This window comes from Prionailurus viverrinus, chromosome A3 (genome assembly GCF_022837055.1).
Source record: "Prionailurus viverrinus isolate Anna chromosome A3, UM_Priviv_1.0, whole genome shotgun sequence".
Classification (NCBI taxonomy): Eukaryota; Metazoa; Chordata; class Mammalia; order Carnivora; family Felidae; genus Prionailurus; species Prionailurus viverrinus.
Window position 1 is genome coordinate 128,593,481 of NC_062563.1, and position 17,534 is coordinate 128,611,014.

The 17,534-nt window shown below is 47.7% G+C and overlaps 1 long non-coding RNA gene across 1 annotated transcript; it reads right to left on the reverse strand.

Moving 5' to 3' along the window:
• Positions 1–205: 205 nt before the first annotated feature.
• Positions 206–17,315, reverse strand: LOC125161561 (uncharacterized). Its single transcript, XR_007150670.1, has 6 exons — positions 17,148–17,315; positions 16,587–16,642; positions 8,634–8,866; positions 7,674–8,074; positions 4,781–5,008; positions 206–3,906 (listed from the first exon to the last, which is right to left on the reverse strand). It is a non-coding gene; the product is annotated as an uncharacterized LOC125161561 (long non-coding RNA).
• Positions 17,316–17,534: the final 219 nt, after the last annotated feature.

The window sequence follows — 17,534 nt, forward strand, 5'->3', positions numbered from 1 at the left end:
CATTTTGTCCTGGATCCTTCCAGCTCTGATGTTTGATAACATGCATGTTATATTAGACTATAGTGAGGGCACTGAATGAACAAGTTCAAAAAACAAAGACAGAATTTTACTTTTCTAACCATTTTTATTTTCAGGGTTTCATTTGTAAACTACAGGGCATACCATATTTGTTTAACTTCATCTATCTGAATGACACTTACTTCATTAAATTAAGAAATTTTAATTAACTGATGAAGATTTCATTGTCTACTCTTTTTATGTTCATATTAGGGTAGGTCATTTTGATGACAACTTTTATAGCTATAATTAAATATTTCTCATAGATTTAGTTAAATTTGCAAATAATAAGGCATATTTCATCTTTATTTTATTATTCATGACATATCCAATTTAGCCTTGTGGCAGTCACCCAGCTTTCTGTGTCTTCTCTTATTTCTTTTCACAAGTCTCTTCCTTAGTTAAGAAAAAAGCGTAAGGTACTGATATATAAGGGTTGTAATATCCATGCAATTCAGAAATAGACCCACGAACAGAGGAAGTGTTTCCTTCTCTGCTATGATAGGTGGAGTAAGCCAACCCCAGGTGACCAGCACACATATTTATCTCATAGCTTAATCAGCATAAATCCGGACAGTGACAGCTTGGCACGTGTTCTCTGGGTTCTATGTCATTCAGAAACGCCCTTTTGTGACACTCCTAGAAGAGAGTCATTCTGCTGATATCTGCACACCCCAGGGCTGGGGAGCTTATACCTCTAAAGAAATACTGGTCAATTAACCATTTAACATTGATTTTGAATATATTCTTTATATTCAGCTAAAGTATAGGATTGTAGTTCTTTTAATGGCGCTTTTGGTTAACCAACTACTACAAATGCTCAGAAGCCTAAAGTGAAGCAACGTTATGAACATCAGAGTCTGGAAGACAGGACAAGTAGAGCCCATTGATTTTTCTTTCCACGCTGATGTGGATAGTCTCTTCTCAGAGAAACTGGTACCTCTGTTCCTGTCTTACTGGTTTCTAGACCTTCAAATAGGACACTTTGTATGGACTTAACTTTAAAAAACATAAAGACAAGAATCCTAAATTCTCAAAGCTTGAGGGACGGCCTAGTGCAAGTTTCTCATCGTTTAAGCAGGAAGGCAAATTCACCAAGGGGAAGCCACTTGCCCAAGGACTGAGCCATATTTTTTTTTTACCAAAATCCCAGTCGCAATACTATTGCATCTTATCAAAGTGCTATTACTGTGGTTATGAGCCATTTGGATCTGGAAAGGAAGCACTGCAGCCCCAGACACAGGCCAAAGATGCTGAGGTCATAGGTCATACTTACACATGGGAGTCAGTCTGTTGTTGGGACCTTGAGTTTCCCTAAGCATCTGTGGGACATTTGTCAGACTCCACAGATCTGAAGACCCTGCTCTGTGGCCATGCTTTCACTCTTGATCTAAAAGCCTGCCTCTCTCTTTCAGCTACCCCACTCCATTGTCATGACCGCCCCACACCTAGGCATCCCTCCACCTCCAACAAGAGCCCTTCCCTTCCAACGAATGGTTTCTGACTCCTCCAGCCCACCCTTCTGAACACCACAGTTGTGGCTATTTATGCTGCTTGTTTTCCCACTGTTCCCAGGTGGCTGCCTTCCTAAGAGATTGTTTCTGACTCACTTTTCACATGGATCTATATGGTTTTCTCCCCAGCAAAGTTGGTCTTTTGGAGGGTAGAGAGGAGGCTTGAAATCCTCTGCATTTACTCACTCTACAAACTGCACCTCTCCAGCACGTTCATAGTTCCCAAGGAAGCTAGGAGAGCCACCGCTAGATGTAGGAGTTAGCACATGATCTGGAATATTTAGTAATATCAAATGAATTTGGCCCACTCTATTGTTATATTCTACCTTCTTTGGTCTAACATCTATCAAATCAGCTTCCACTCATGTGCCCTGCTTTCTACTTATATATTAGCAGAAATTTAAATCCTTTTTGGTTTAAACTATTTCCACCTGGGCTTTGGTAGGTATTTTTATTGCTGGAGCCGGTACAGATGTGACCTTGGCTATGGATCCAGGGGCAACAGACGTGGTTGTGGTAGATTTTGAAGAAAATAATCAGCCTCTATTAAGGCATGGGACAGGAATAACCGACCCCAGGTAAAGTTATGAGAAGGTTTTCGGGTAAAGGAAGGCTAGTCTCCAAGAAGTCAATTTCAGTGGCAAATGGACTCGGAGCAACTTGGAGGTATCATCTGCATCCAACCAGTTGTTCTCATGCCAGACTTTCATATCTTCGTAATCCCCAATAAATGTCCTGACTTTCACGTGATAAACTTGACAAGACTTTGAACGCAACTGCCATTTTAATTCAGCAACCTGCCCAATACATTTTTTTTGTTGATTTTCCTAATAGTAGCCCTGTGGTTATAAGAAAAAACAGCATATTTTAGGGTCTTTCTGATCCTTAACATAGGACTTGAGTTGATAGTTAAAGGACTAGAGTTTGTCATTTTTTGTTCTGAAATTGCTCGCTTGTACTCAGAAGAGTCCTCCCACACCACAGCTCGCGTGGTTATCATTACTACCAAATGGTCATGTGCAGGAGCCACTTGGGCTCCCAAGGCATATCTTCAGTTGGCACCTCACCACATTCAACCACAGGTGACAGCTTGACTAACCAGCAGGCCACTGCATGTCATGGACCACTAGCTTCTCATTTCCCATTAGGAAACAAAAACAAAAAACCCAGCATTACATTCAAGTTTAAAGACACAACCAAACCAATCCTTAAATCTCATCTTTGTGGGTCTATCTCCTGAGACTACTTGCCACAACAGTTCTCCATCAGCCAGGGCACAATCAGGAGACAGAATGCATACAGTTATTTGAACAGAGAAAATGTAACATAAATAATGACTAACTAGAACAATAGCGACAGTTCATCTATAAAGGAGTGATGAGTCACCTAAGAATTCCCTAAGGTTGATGGAGGGCATCCCAATAAACTGGGAAGACAGAGGGCTTTCTCCAAGGATGGGGCTCTCCTCATTGGAGGTGTAGGTTGTACTCTGTGGACAGCAGAGAAGCTCAGTGGCTTGTCCCAGATCAAAGCTGATGCCCAGACACCAGGACGAGGGTGGTGGACAGGGAACTGCAGCTGAAATACCCCTCCAAGGTATAAGGAGGCTGAGACTGATGGGCAGGGGCCCACAGCTGGAATTGGTAAGAAAGAAGGGGTCCTCCGTCGTGCTTGCGGGCCAAAGATGGGAGGCAAGAAACCACAGGCATGACTGACAAACTGGAAACCTACTGTGATGCAGGCAAAGCTGGGAGCTGGCCGCTGGAGAGCCTGTGAGCCCTTAGAGGTGGCACTGAAAGTCAGAGGGAAATTGTCCATAGGGTGGCCACCACAACTTGATAGGGGGAGCCCCACTAGATGTCCCTAAATGTGACTCTGGCAGCAGAATGGTAGGAGGAGGAAGCAGCCCACCAGAGTGAAGTCCCTTCTTCTTGACCTGTCCCTTCTGCGCCCTCTACTGGAAAAGCTAAACATTGCATGAGCTGACAAAGGGAAAATATTTCCAGGGTCCTTCATCATCACAGAGCAAGCAGTAAAAGGTGAATTTGGAGCTAACAGGCAATAAATTGATATTTGGCACAATAGCATCAATTAGTATGACAATAGTTAACATTTTATATGGTCTTTACATTTTGTCAAGTCACCTTTATGTTTATAACCTTATTTCACCCCTCCCATTATTAACTTCATTCAAAGGATGAAGAAATTTTGGTTCAAAGATGTTGACCGATCCGGAGCCCCCACAGCTAACAAACAGTAGAGTTGGAGTTCAAATGAGATTTTTGGATGCCACATGAATTCTTCCTACCAAACCCACGGCCTTCCATTGGGGGAGCTGGAAAGAGGGGAGAATTCATTGACTATTTCAATAAACCAATTTTGACTGAACATCCACTATATGCCAGGCACTGAATCAGGTAATCGGTACACGGAGTAGATTAAAGAGACATGGTCTATGCCCCCTTGGAGCTTACAGTCTAGAGCGGGGTAAGCTAACTTTATCTTAAAAGATAAATACAAATAATAATATTTTAGGCTTTGCAGGGCAAAGAAGCAAAATCAGGGATATTATATTGGTGCTTCTATAGCCATTTACAATGTAAAAATCATTTCTACTCAGGCTGTACAGGCTGCAATAAATAGTTTATTACAGTGATAGTTTGTTGAGCTCCGGTCTCGATAAAGAGATAGGTAAAAAACTAAATGAGTGCAGTGTCAGAAAGGCACAAAGGAAAAGGAATGGTTCTATGAGAGAGAAAAACAAGGAGATGTAGGGAGAGATTAAGACAGAGGATCAGGGAGGTTGTATCTGAGGAAGGACACTGGGACCTCGGCCTGAAGGGTGAGTTGTTAGCTGGGCAGAGTGGAGGGCAGAGCATTCTGGGCCAAGGCAACAGCCCCCGGGGGAAGGGAGAGCTTGGTGCATCCAAGAAGTCAGAACAAAATACACACACACACACACACACACGCACACACACACACACACAGCAGTGGAGCTGGAACACAGACAGCAAACAGGACAGGAACATGGACATGATAGAGGAAGTTAGGGCATCAGACCTTCAGGCACTTATGAAGAGGGGAGCCAGGAGGCAGTCATGCCTGGGAACAATCGGAAGTCAGAGGGAAGGAGGAAGAGGGAGGAGAGCAGACGCAAAGGCAGAGCGCGATTCAGCAACCACAGGGACCTCACAACCTCACAGCCTTACCCAGGAAATGCTGTTACGCGTGTCAGCCTTCAGGGCAGGCCCACCTCTGGAGCCCCCAGCACTCGCCAGCACACATTCCTTCCGGGTCTGCACTTTGCCGCGTTCGCGGAGAGTCCAAATCACCTTTCCATTCCATCATTTCATCTGTTGCTCCAGGCCTGACAACAAGGGCAGGAAAGCAGCCTGGCCTTCTCCCCAGTTGGAGATGGAAGCTGGACAGTTCGGGCCCTGGCAAAGGACACAGGAGAAAGGGTCAAGACTCAGAAGACCCGGGCTTCTGTCCCGGCTGAGCATGGACTTCACATTTCACCCTTGAATCGGGGTTCTGATTTAAGTGGTCACAGAGACCCGCTCACGTCAAGGTCAAGAGCACAGACTCTCGTATCAGATGCTCCAGGTTCAAATCAAGCATCTACCGTCCTCCAACGACCTGACTGTGGTCGTGTCACTGAACTTATCTGAGCCTCACGCAGCTCTCTTATCTTCAGGATTGGGACCATCCTGGAATCTACCTGGTAGGATTGCTGTGAGTAGCCAGTGGGTGTGTGAAGGGTTGGGACAGCACACAGGACAGAAAAAGCACTCAGGAAGTAATTGCTCTATTGGCTGTTTCTCCATTGGATCTTTCCATCACTGTCTGACATAGGCAGGGCACAGTCATCACCCCATTTCATAGACAATGGACTTGAGACACAAGAAAGTTGAGTCTCTTGCCCAGGGTCTTGTGGTAGAGCTGGTCCTCAATCTCACATGTGCTGAGCTCCAGAGCTCAGTGTAGTTACCTTGGGCGAGTCATTGCAGCCTTGTGGGCCTCAGTTTACCCAATAGTAAGATAACAGGGGTAGACGGAGGTCAACCACCTCTAGGTTTTCTTCCTGATCTGACCATTCACATATGTACAATCCAACCTGGGGATTTTGCCGATTTGGAAAAAGCAGGTTCTGCCTGTGCACTCTTCCCAGTGTTCCCCCCAGGGGTGCTCGGGCAGGGTCGTTCCTGGCCTTCTAAGCTCCAGGGCTTTCCCAGGCCCCCCGTCAGCCGCCAGCCCCCTGCTCCGTGCTCCACAAGCTCCCTTGTCACATAAAATTCTCCTTCTGACACTGTTTCCCTTTAGAAAGAAAGTAAATCATAACTTTTCACTTAAGCGTTTCTGCTTCTAGTCAGACCTGCTTTAGCCTGAAGTTGAAAAACAGTATATTTGGTTGGATCACATTTCAATTCAGTCTAATAGATATTTGCTTAAGGGGGAAAAAGGTTGAAGAAAAAAGGGAAATGTCAAAACGGAATAATAAAATGGTCTATAAACAGAAGCAGGTTTTCTGCGATATGTTACCCCGATAAACCCGATAATGGTTCCCAAATGCACTGTCCTGGTTTGATGCCAGCCTGGGCGGCGGGGGGTTCTGGGTTATTTTTAATTTTACTGTAGCCAAACCACGACCTCATCCCGAAGGAATTCTCTCCCACCAAAGAGCTGTATCGAGTTATTTGTCGGCTGAAATTCATTTGAATGTGGACTCATCGGAAACATGTGTGGCCACAGAAGCAGCCAAGAGGGAAATCTGGGGAAAAATAGGATTTCCAAGGAAACCCTTCCCTTTGTTTTAATGAAACAAGCTGGTCCTTGCAGGGCCTAGGGGCTTTGGTAGTGTCGGCCCCGAGCCTGCTGCATTCCGTGACCTGACCGCTCCGTGCCCTCGGCCGCCAGAGCAGACCCCCACCGTACGGTAAACGCAGCCCTCACCCATCACCCTCACCCACTTCGCTTCAGAGTGTGGGAGTTTTGGCCAATGCCCACACAACTTAAAGACAGAGCATAATAATGGCCATGAATGATGTTAAGGATACCCCCCCTTTGGCAAACACGTGCTATGGGCATTGTGCTAAGACCGTAGTTTCTCATCCTCACAACAAAAATATGAGGAATGATTGGTCCCCATTTCATTGGCAGAAAGACTGGGGCTTGGAGAGTTTGACTCCCTAATAGCACCTGGTTATTTAGTGGCTTAATCAAATTTCAAGTCCAAGCCTGTTGTATCTCAAGCATTGGTCTAGCCACAATGCTTCTCTGAGAGATTTGGAGATGAAAAGTGACTTCAGACTGGGAGATCAGGCAAAGCTTCATGTAGGAGGTGGCATTTGAGTAAGCAGGAAGCATGGGTAGCATTTAAATAGGGGGAGATACGTGTCAGACATAATATAAGTCAGGGAGAAGGGGCGCCATCAGGAAAATGGAATGGAATCCCAGAAGGAGAAAAAAAACTGGCTGGGCGACTCCCAAAGGAAAACGGTGGGAAACCGGATGGGAAATGTCTCGTGAGTCAGCATCTTGGGAAGCACCTGGTTTTCAGATGATTGACAGGCTTGACCTGAAAGGAGATGGAAAGCCATTGACAGGTTTTCAAAAGTAAACCTGTCAATGATCTGTCATCTGGGAAGGGGTGGCCCGGGAAACTCGGGAGGGAGGTCATGCAAGACAGCCAATGGGGTAGAGCTCATGAGATGGGAAAGGAGGAGCAGAAGAATAATCTAGAAGATTTAGGATGTTATATGGGGTGTGGGAGGGTGGGAAGGAGGAAACAATCTAGGATGAATCCCATGTCTCTGGTAAGAGTGATGGGGGCAGGGGGTGGGGGGGTGAATGGGATCATTCACAGAAATAGGTGTGAGTTTTGGGTAAAATGAGAGAATCTTGCTTTGGAATACGTTCAGTTTAAATTACGTTGTTTGTCTCCCCGGCTCCCACATGAAAGGACACAATCACGTTCCCCTCTGTTTCTCCCAGGCTCCTCGCACAAGCCTCAGCATGTAGAATGTACTCAGGGAAAACCACTGAACTGACAGATTGGTACAATCACCCCACGTTCCCCACAGCCTAACAGATTTCACCCACCAGCAGAGCTGGGTTTTGGTCACACTCGGGATCCCGATTATACATGCAGGAGAAGTAGCACGTCCGCAGCCCACACAAGTTTCTAAATCCAGAAAGAACCAGAGGAGTGGCTATCTGAGATTGTTACATGGTCACTTCTGGGGTGGGAAGAGATGTGCCATTAACTCAGGACCCTGCCTTTTACCACGCCCAATATAGAGATGGACCCATCTGCCAACAAGCCATCATGGCCAAGATCTCAAAGAACCAGGACGAAAAGCCTCCTCAGAGTAGACGGGAGATACAATCAGTGGCTTTGGTTTTCAATCAAGCTCTTTCCTGTGCAAAGCAACATTGTAGGAAATTGATTATTCTATTGCCTTCTCAGAAATGGAGACTCTGATGTTGAAGAGAATGGTTTCCTGTAAGACAAAAGAACAAAGGTTCAAGGGTCTGGGAGGATCATAATTTTTTCTAGTGTCTTCTAAACGATCGTGATAAATAGTGCGTGTATCACAGAAGGCTTATAAAACAGAGGATAATGCACTCCATGATGTCCCAGTTGGACAGAGGCTTCTCAGTCCATGTGATTGTCCTGCCTGTGCCCACAGACAGCTGGGGTATATGTTGTTCCTGTGATTTGGCTCCTCCTTTCCAAACTAGGACCATTTTTACCCAGACAACCCTATGCGAGAACAAGGGCTTACAGGGACAAATCTGTTTTGGAAAGGTGTCTGTCCTTAGGAGTCTTAATTTCTCAGAAGGGATTCTCTGGGGCTGGGGGTGGGGTGGTTGTCTGTTTTGAGAAGACATAATTAGGAGCCACTCAACATGGCGTTTTCAAACATTAACCAGGCATAACAAAGCAGTACAATAAATCTCGAGATACCCATCACTCAACTTCAACAGGCACCAACATTTTCCCATTCTTGCTTCATCTGTAACTGCCACCCACTTTTATTTTGTATGTTTCTGCCCAACCTGTGATTTGATCATGCCAAGGAGCGTGTTACGAAGAATCACAGCAGAATCACAGGCGCTCGGCCGCTGCCGGAGTAGGAGAGCTTGACAGAAAACGCCGTGTTTATCTTCACCCTCCAGGGCTTGCGCAGGACTTAGTGTGTAGTTGGCGCTCCAAGAGTGGCCTGGTGACGTCTTCCTAGATGTGTGATTTTGGAAACACCCTTTGATCTCTCCAGCCCCAGATTTCTCATCTGCAAAGGAGGAACAAGAAAAATCTGCCGACAGAGTGATGATGAGCATGAAATCGGGCGAGGTAGGCTGAGCCCACAGTCAACTCAGTAGGGCTTCCCCTTCTGCCTACCTAGTCCCTCCTCAGTTACGGGATCCCCAACCTTCCTAAGTCATGGGAATTAAGATGGGTAGGTGGAAAGGAAAAGGAAAAGAAAGGTAGGGTAAAGGTAAATGAGGAATAAGGAAAAAGGACGCAAGAGAAAGGAAAAACATAAAGCCATGTGGAATGAATAGGAGGGGAGCAAGAAGGGAGAGGGAGCCCTCCCAAGCATCCTGACACCAGCCTCATGACATAGCCACTTATGGCAGAATTGTGCATGTCAGGAAATGTCTCCTGTGTCCCCAGCTGAAAACAAAAGGCAAAGGGCTGGGCACTATTTGCCTCCGGGCAACGTCCATTTTCTCCATCATCCCCCACCCCAGCCATCCAGGGTCCTTATGTCCGCTCCTCATGGTCCCTTCAGGACTTGCTCCCTGTAGAGTGTCTGGAGAAGGCACCACACTGGAGTGTGAAAGTCAGTGAGCTCTGAAGTGTCCAGGGAGGAGGGCGTGTATTCCCTTCCATCTGGTCTGTAGGAGTCCCGGACTCAGACGATGAGAACACGGGGGGATAGGAACTGTGGCAGAGCTTAGTCAGGCGAGGGGTGGCCGTGGACAGTTAAAAGTGGCTCACGTACTCGCAGTCAGAGAAGACTTCTCCAGGAGGGTGGAGCAAGCGTCTGTGTCTTAAGTGAGTAAATGTTGACGCAGTAAAGAGAGGAGGAGGAGCTACTTTCAAAAGAGGTAAAACTCCTATATTTGGTTGGTCCACAGTTTAACCTATACTTTCAAACATGGGGAAGAATTTTTATTACATTACATTACATGCTCACACCCCCCATTTACAGATAAAGATGGCAGTGCCCCTACACCACGGACCTCATATTCTTTTCCTCACTGTCCACTCTAGCCTTGGGCAACCCAAGGATGTCTCCCCCACTCTACAGATTAAACAACTGAGCTCTGCGAGGTTCTCTCATTGCCTTGACAGGCTGCAGCTTCCAAAGTTCCAATTCACTGGTTGTCTATGAACCCCGCCCCCCACCCCCTTAATCAGCCCCTTGATTCAGATCTGGAACCTTCATGTGGCACTTTTTGCCTTGGAGAAAATCAACTGTGACCTTGGCACCCATTCCTGGCCTGCCAGTTCGTCCACGGTGGGAATCATTCCTCTCTAGATCCCCCGCCACCGGCACAGGGTCCAGCAAAGGGTTGGTGTAAACAAATGTTTGTTGAATTTAAAGTCACTGAACCTGAACTTAAGGATACAGAATGAAACAGCGGCAGTCACCAGATGGTCTGCGTTTTGCTGGCAAATACTCACATGTGAAGAACACCCAACTATGTGGTCTGGCTTTTGCATATTCCATCCAGATGTTTGGCTTCAGGTAGAAGCAGACTAGGAAATCCTTAATGAACAGACTAGTGTTTCTTAACATGTTGAACCTCCAGACCGCTCCATTGTCTCCTATGCTGGGGCTGCTGGGAATTCAGCATTCTTAAATGGGCTGGGCAGCCAAGAACCCTGGATTAGGATGCAAGAAATGAGCAAAGAGGAGAGAGAAGAGCAGGGAAGCCTCACAGCCCATGCACAGGAGTGCCTGTTGTGTGGGAGGAGGGTGAGAAGCCTGGTGGCCAGAGTAGGGGAATGTGAAGACAGAAGCCAGAAAGCTAAGTAGGAGTGAGTCGGGCAGAGGAAGATCTGGCAGTTTTATAGGCCATAGTAAGGATCTGGGTTTCCACTTTGAGTGAAATGGTGAGTCACTGTTGAGTTTTGAACGAGGAGTGACTTATTATAAATTGCATTTTAAAAAGGACACACTGACTTCTTTGTTGAGACCAGCCTGGGAGGCGAGCAAGAGAAAAGAAGGACACTAAGAGGATTTAGGAAGTGGAACAGGATGGGAATGGTGGGAGGGCTGAGGTATGATAGGATCCCTTCAGCTTCCCAATTGTCTGTCCTTTGACTCCAGGCAAGGGCCCATTCAACAAATGCTGCCATATTCCTGGAACTGCATGTTCATTCAACAAATTCAATGAATGAAGGAAGGAAGGAAGGAAGGAATCAATGAACAGATGCACCAGATCTGGGGGATCTAGATGCTGGTTCTGAAAGACACACCCGCAGGCATCTCACTTTGACCTTAACTTGCCATTTTGAGGGATATAGAAGCTGAAAGAACAGAAACTGTGAGTTATGCTCCTAGCTGTGGTGTGGGACAAGAAGACCTGTTTTTGAAAGAGGGGGGGGGGGGGGAGGAGGAGGAGGAGGATTGGAGGGGGTGGGGGAGAGGAGAAGAAGAAAATAGAGAGCTGGTAGATTTCGTATGTTGGTGCTTTTTCCAGTTCACAGAAAGGGAATCAGCAGAGGGGATAAAGTGGGGATTCTGATCCCCTGGATGGAATTATAAGCGAGGCCAATACCTGTAAGGAATTCGGATGGCAGTGTGGGATCGGGAAGTCTGGCTGCCTAGCACCGAAACCACTAGAGGGAGGCTCTGATGTGGTCACACTCCATCTGGAGGAACTGGGAAAGCATGGGGTTCTCACAGGTAGGGGGATTAGGGGCGAATCTCAGGAAAGCCCACCCAGGTTAGCTCAGCTTCTCCTGGGCTCCTCAGTCTGTCCCCTCTGCCTCCCTCCCTCTGATGCATTGCAAAGCAGTCTCCCTCCTCCCTCACTCAGCCACTGCCTTCGTGGGGATAGGCACTTTATCCATTACAGACCACAGAGGGGCTCCATCCACATGGTCTGCTTTGAACCTCACAGCACCCTAGTGAGACCGGAGCTAGAGTCTGCATTTTACAAAAGACACAGAGGCCCAGAGTTTGGAAGTGATACAGACGGGACCGGGCAGTGAGTTAAAGAAATATAACCTGCCTGTCACATCCGAGCCTCCTCTTTTCAAAAGTATCTAGACCTCCCAGCATGGCCAGCAGACTCATCTTGAGCAGGGGTAATCAGGGGACTTGAGTGGTTGGGTGTGAGAGCAATGTAATGAAAAGATCCAAGTGCAGAACCCCTCACCCATTGGGGTACCAGTGTCCTAGAGTTATTCCTTGCCACAGCAGCCCTGTAGAAAGCAGGTGGTGGGTTTTTTTCTCCTGCTTCCTTTTCTGAAGAACACGAGCTAGATCCATTTTAACAAGCCATTTTGATGACCACGGGACTTCTGGAACGACGGCTCCTAACCTTGGCTACACAATGAGAATCACTTGGGCAACTTGGAAAAAGAAAAAAAAAGATGCCTGACTTCTCTGAGCCTCAGTAAAGTGATGATCACAATGCCGTTCTCTCCGTGTTCTGGGGATCGCTAAAACGTTAATTCGCATGCAAAATTTGTATGTATACGGACTTGGCATATAGTTTTACAACCAGCAAGAGGTATCCATTATTACACTATTAATTCGAACATGCTCATATCCTTCACTTTGCACAGAGGTAATTAAATGGTAAGAAGGACGGTGATCACGATAATTAGGATAAAAATTACAAGAGCAACCACTTATTAAGGACCAGTGTGCTGGGCATTGTATAAATATAACCCTTCATATTTACCCCATCCTTCACAATTATCGAAGCAGCTTTATCTTCATCACAAAACAAAACAAACGAAACAAAGTTCCTAGAGTACATATTAAAATACAAAGAAGATGAAGTATGTATTATAAATGAAGAATCAAGAAGCTCTAATGATTTATCCAGGAGCTTGGAGAAAGCAAATGTTGATTTTAGTGAGATTAAGTATATTCGATCTCACTCTAGGTTCTATCATTCAAAGTAGTCTTGTAAAAAATGCGTTGTGATATATTTCCATCCCCTTTATATCAGCATTTTAAACACTGAAGGTCATTTGAATTTTTTTTAAATAAAGTTCACCTATTCTTGCTTTAATTCCATCTTTTCAATTTTTTAGAATAAGATTTGGTGTTGAAGACACTGTTGGAGCTCTGTGTGTCTGTCTTTTGGGTCTTCCCCCTATGCTCCAGGAAGTTCCATTATTGACTCCAGACTCCGGTAAATCCCCAGAGCCCAGGCGTTTCACATGACTGTGGTAGGGAGAGACAAAGAGCCTGCTTCCCAGGCCCGGTTCTGTTTACACTTCCTTGATCAGGGATAATGATTTGTTTACAGGAGACATTCTGTCTTCATTAAACTCATTTCTGGACAATCAATAGAGGGACTAAGATGACAGGGCACATGTGTATTTGAAGTTCACACATCCTGCCTTGCTCAAGAGGGACCAAGGCTCAGCCAAGACTTTCTGATACTGACACTTAGGATCAAGACATCAAATGTTCTACTTGAATTAAGGAAAGATGACCCTTCCCCAGAGGAACATGAACATCAGCTCAGTAAGTGGTTTTGCTAATTATTCTTTGATTCCTCATACCCCAGAGTGGGACGGGCCCTGCCCAGGGTATTGTGTATACAGTGCAGTCGACCTTCCATCCCCATTAAAAAATCATATTAGAAGATGTTTAATAAACAAGCTAGCAACAGTTACGCAATGAACTTAGGGGCTTATCGTTGCTAGTGCAACGTCCAGAAGGGTCCACCAACCTTGATTGGCTGCTATGCTTATAAACGTCAAGGTTCACGCTTCAAGCTGAGATTCCGATCAGAACAAAAGAACTGATTACTTGTCTTTCCTTTTAAAAAGTGGAATATTTTTGATTAGCTAACTATAACGTTTTTAAAAGCCTCTTATTTATGCAGATACCTTGCAGGGCAAAGTGAAAAAAATAAGTTACAATGTCGCTCAGTTATGAATAATCACTGGTTTCCATTCACTTCTTTCCTCCACTCTGCTTTCCTTCTTCAAGTCCAAGTGCAGTTCTGCCTTTTAATTTGCCTTCGATCTCTTTATTGTCTCCCTTGTGCATAGGCTCAATCCCTGTTCTGATGCAAGTGTGCACAATAACATGTTTTGTGACTGGTAGATGAGCTAGCTCTTAGCAAGCATCCTGGAGCTGCCTTCAGCCCCACCAGGGCAGAGTCTCCAGGGAAATCACAGTCTAGAAGGCCCCACAAAGATCGGCAGCAGCTACTGCAGCCGTGGGCGGTCATTTTTGGCTGAGCAATCATCCTAAGTGTGGACCAAAGGGGTTATTCCACAGGGAAACTCTAATATGCCTCTTTGGAACTGGAAATTAATGAAGGCCTGGTCCATGTACTGGCAGCCAGGACTAAGAGACCTCTGTTCCCAGTGAAAATCGGACAGGAACAATGCCAACCCGAGTTTCATACCTAGAGGAAGGCACCTTGAGTGTTCGATCCAAATCCCAGGCCTAAATATAGACACTAAAATTGCATCGGACGATGCAGCTAGCATCAGGGAGCAAAGGCCAAGAAGCAGAGACATTTATTAGCTTCTGGAAACTGGAGATGGCACTCTGGTTTGAAGAATCATGGCTAAGATCACATGAGTGGTAAGATAAACGGTCAGGATTTAATTTAAGTTTTTCTGACACCTGAGTCCACTTCCCCTTGCTTTAATCTGTGGTCAAAAGGCAAGGGGGTATTGGGTGGGAGGCAAGCTGGGTTCTTGCTGAGCCAGTGCTCAGAGGTCTCAACTTCTTTGAAGTCGTACTAAAATGTCACCGTTTCCTCCACAGAAAGAGTCGAAAAGCAGCCTCCGTCTGTAAGGTGGACAACCTTCTTAGCACTTCACTCCTGGCCAGGAGAGGCAACTGGAATAAACACCTCCCTGTTAACAAGATCTAGATCCTAGTTCTGGCTCCACCGTCAAGCAAGTGATCCTGAGCAAGACACCTCAACCATCTGGACCCCAGCCCCTTGTTTACAAATTAGCAACATTAGTCTGTACCCCAGATAGAAAGGAGTGATAAGGTTTTTCCTGGCCTTGTGCAACAAAGCTAATGTCTTCTGATATATGATAACATGTCTTGGTTAGGAGAGTTGATGACAAGGAAAGCAGGAGGGGCAAGGAACCTTCTGGAAAGGAGCTGGGTCTTAACTCCTCTTTTGAGATGTTCTGCTATTGGGTCTTCTCTGGAAGAATGAGAGCGCACCTATGCAGCCCACTGGCAGGAAGGCAGAAGGGTCTGGCTGGGCCAGGCTCAAAGCTAGGTGCCTTATGATGGAAAGGTGAGATCTTGGCTGAGGATGGATGGAAGTCCCTGCAGACCCAGCTTTGGTGGCCCAGGAGATGATGGCATTTCTTTACAAGGGCTGAGTATGTGAGTAGAAACTCCATGAGCTATAACCTTGGGAGTGTGGGGGCCAGAGCAGGACAGAGGCCAATAACGGCACCATAGAAGCAGTGGCCAGGGACTCATCAGCGTGTCTAGAACCAGTTTCCACCGCAGTGAACTCTGAACCTACCATACTCGAGCTGTCTCTTCCTCTCGCATGTGTTAGCAGGACCTATCCGTTCAGTCTGACTAAGCCCTAAAGATCCTTCATAGGCTGGTAGACAACTGGAGATGGGGTAGGGGTTGGCCTTCGAAGGGGTTGAAAACCTTCCTGCTAAGCTGGGCAAGTGGGGCTTGGACATTGACCAGGAAAATTAGAAAGACTTGACCATGCCCATTCCCAAGCTGGCAAGCTAGTTCCTATCAGCCACGTGGGTGGCGGGGTTAGTGCAACGTGCCTGTCGGGGGGGGGGGGGGGGGGGGGGCGGGGCGGAGGAATCTGCCAGTGCACCACCCAGGTCTGGCAAATCCTCAGGCTGTGTCAGTGGCAGGAAGCCGCTGGAGTGACAACAGATGCCAGGGAGGGGTTCAAGTGCTATCACTTCAACAGTGCTTCCAGAAAATTCTCTCTTAACTGGCATGGTGCTGGGGTGGGAGTGGGGGGTGTGGGGCAGAGAATGAGGGAAATAGTCTGGAGATCCCGGTCCCAGGGAACAAGAGTCACTCTCAGGCCGTGGCTCCATGAAAGGACGGATGGCGGTACCTGCATCAGTTAGGCCCTTGGGTGATAAGACGGAAACTCACTGCTTCCCTGACGTGATGGCGATCCTACGCGGAGCTGACGAGAGTCGGGGGAGCCTACACAAATGACAGGCCCAGCAGTTCCCAGGGTGGCTTGGGCTATGTTGCACGTCACCGCCCACCTGCCCTCTCAGGACAGAGGACAAAGATGCTTTCTGAAGTCGTGCACCTGCTCTTGGCAATCGCAGGCTTATTGTCAGGTTACCTTTGAGAATAAGGTAAGAATGCCCCAGGAGCTCAGGAACAGCCGGGCTGTGGCCTCAGGGAGATGGCCTGGGCTCCAGACAGCTCTGGGAAGAAGGTTACCGCACAGATCGCTCGGTGGCAGGGCTTCCTCCGTCTCTGCTTCGGTGCCTCCTTTTGCTACAACCTTCACCCATCCCCCGCCCTCCCCCGCCCCGTGTATCCCTTCTCGGCCTCGCTCCTCTGCTTGCTCATCCATGTGTCAATCCTCCCGCTATTTAGAGCCAGCCTTCGTGTTCCTCTTGGTCTTCTCTCTTCCAGACCAGACCCTCCCACGCCCTCCTTCCTGACGCAGAGTGTCCTCAGGGTTCCACCCTCCAGCGGGGGCCTCAGGGGAGCCTGTGCTTTCAGCCCTTCTGAGAATCCTCGGAGGGGCGCCCCCCCTCCCGGGAGACGGGACCTGAGCGGGCAGCAGGCAATGACCTCAGTCTTGGCTCACCTCTGACAGCAGCTCTGAGAAAACGTCTGTAGCTCTTTGCGCCTCGATTTTCTCAGCTGTAAAATGGAGATAATGACACAGGCTGCAGACCTCCAAGCAGCCTCCGGCTGGACGGCTCTGGAGCCCTGTGTGTGTGGGAATGTAATTCATGTATTTATGGAGCTAGCTTTTTTTTTTTTTTTTCCAGTGAGACTTCCTTCTTGATCCTCACATGACTCACAACATCTGATTTTCCCGTTCGGAGTGCATTTTGACTTAGGAACCTTCCCGTGGCAGGCAGACGCGCCCCTGTGAGCAGGGGCAAAGGAAGGGCTGCGGATGGTCCCTGAGGGTCAACGACACAGTTGAGTCTCAGAGGGGTTAGGTGGCTTGGCCAAGATCACACAGGAGGTAGCCCGTGGAGGACAAGGCACAAGATAAGCTTTCCCGTGGACTTTTATATCCACAGAAACTGCCCGCAGCCAGGCGGTACGACACCACGGGTGTGGGGCACAAAAGCACCTGGCTTGGATTCTAGGTGCTCCCTCACCCTGCCGTGCCCTTTGGGACATGTTACTTAACCTCTCAGAGCCTCGGCGTCTCTCCTTGCGTGCCAGTGGCTGTTGAAATGATCCAACACGATCTGGGAGTACAATGGCATGAGAGTACGTGACAGCTGACGGGGTCGGTAGGAGTGTCCCCTCTACGGGAATGCGGTAAACCAAGGACAGGGCCGGAGAGGCGACTTGCCCAAGCCCTGGAGGTGACCCCCCCCCCCACCCCCCCGCGGGATGCTCAGAGAGCGCTCTTCCCCCTTTCTGGGTGCCACCCCAGCGACCCGGACCACCCCTAGATGGTGCTGGTGCACCAGGCAGCGCCTTGGCGCGCCCCGCCTGCAGCCAGCTCACGGCTGCCGCAGACGGCGGGCCGGGACAAAGGAAGGACTGGCGGGGGCGGCGGCGGGTCGAG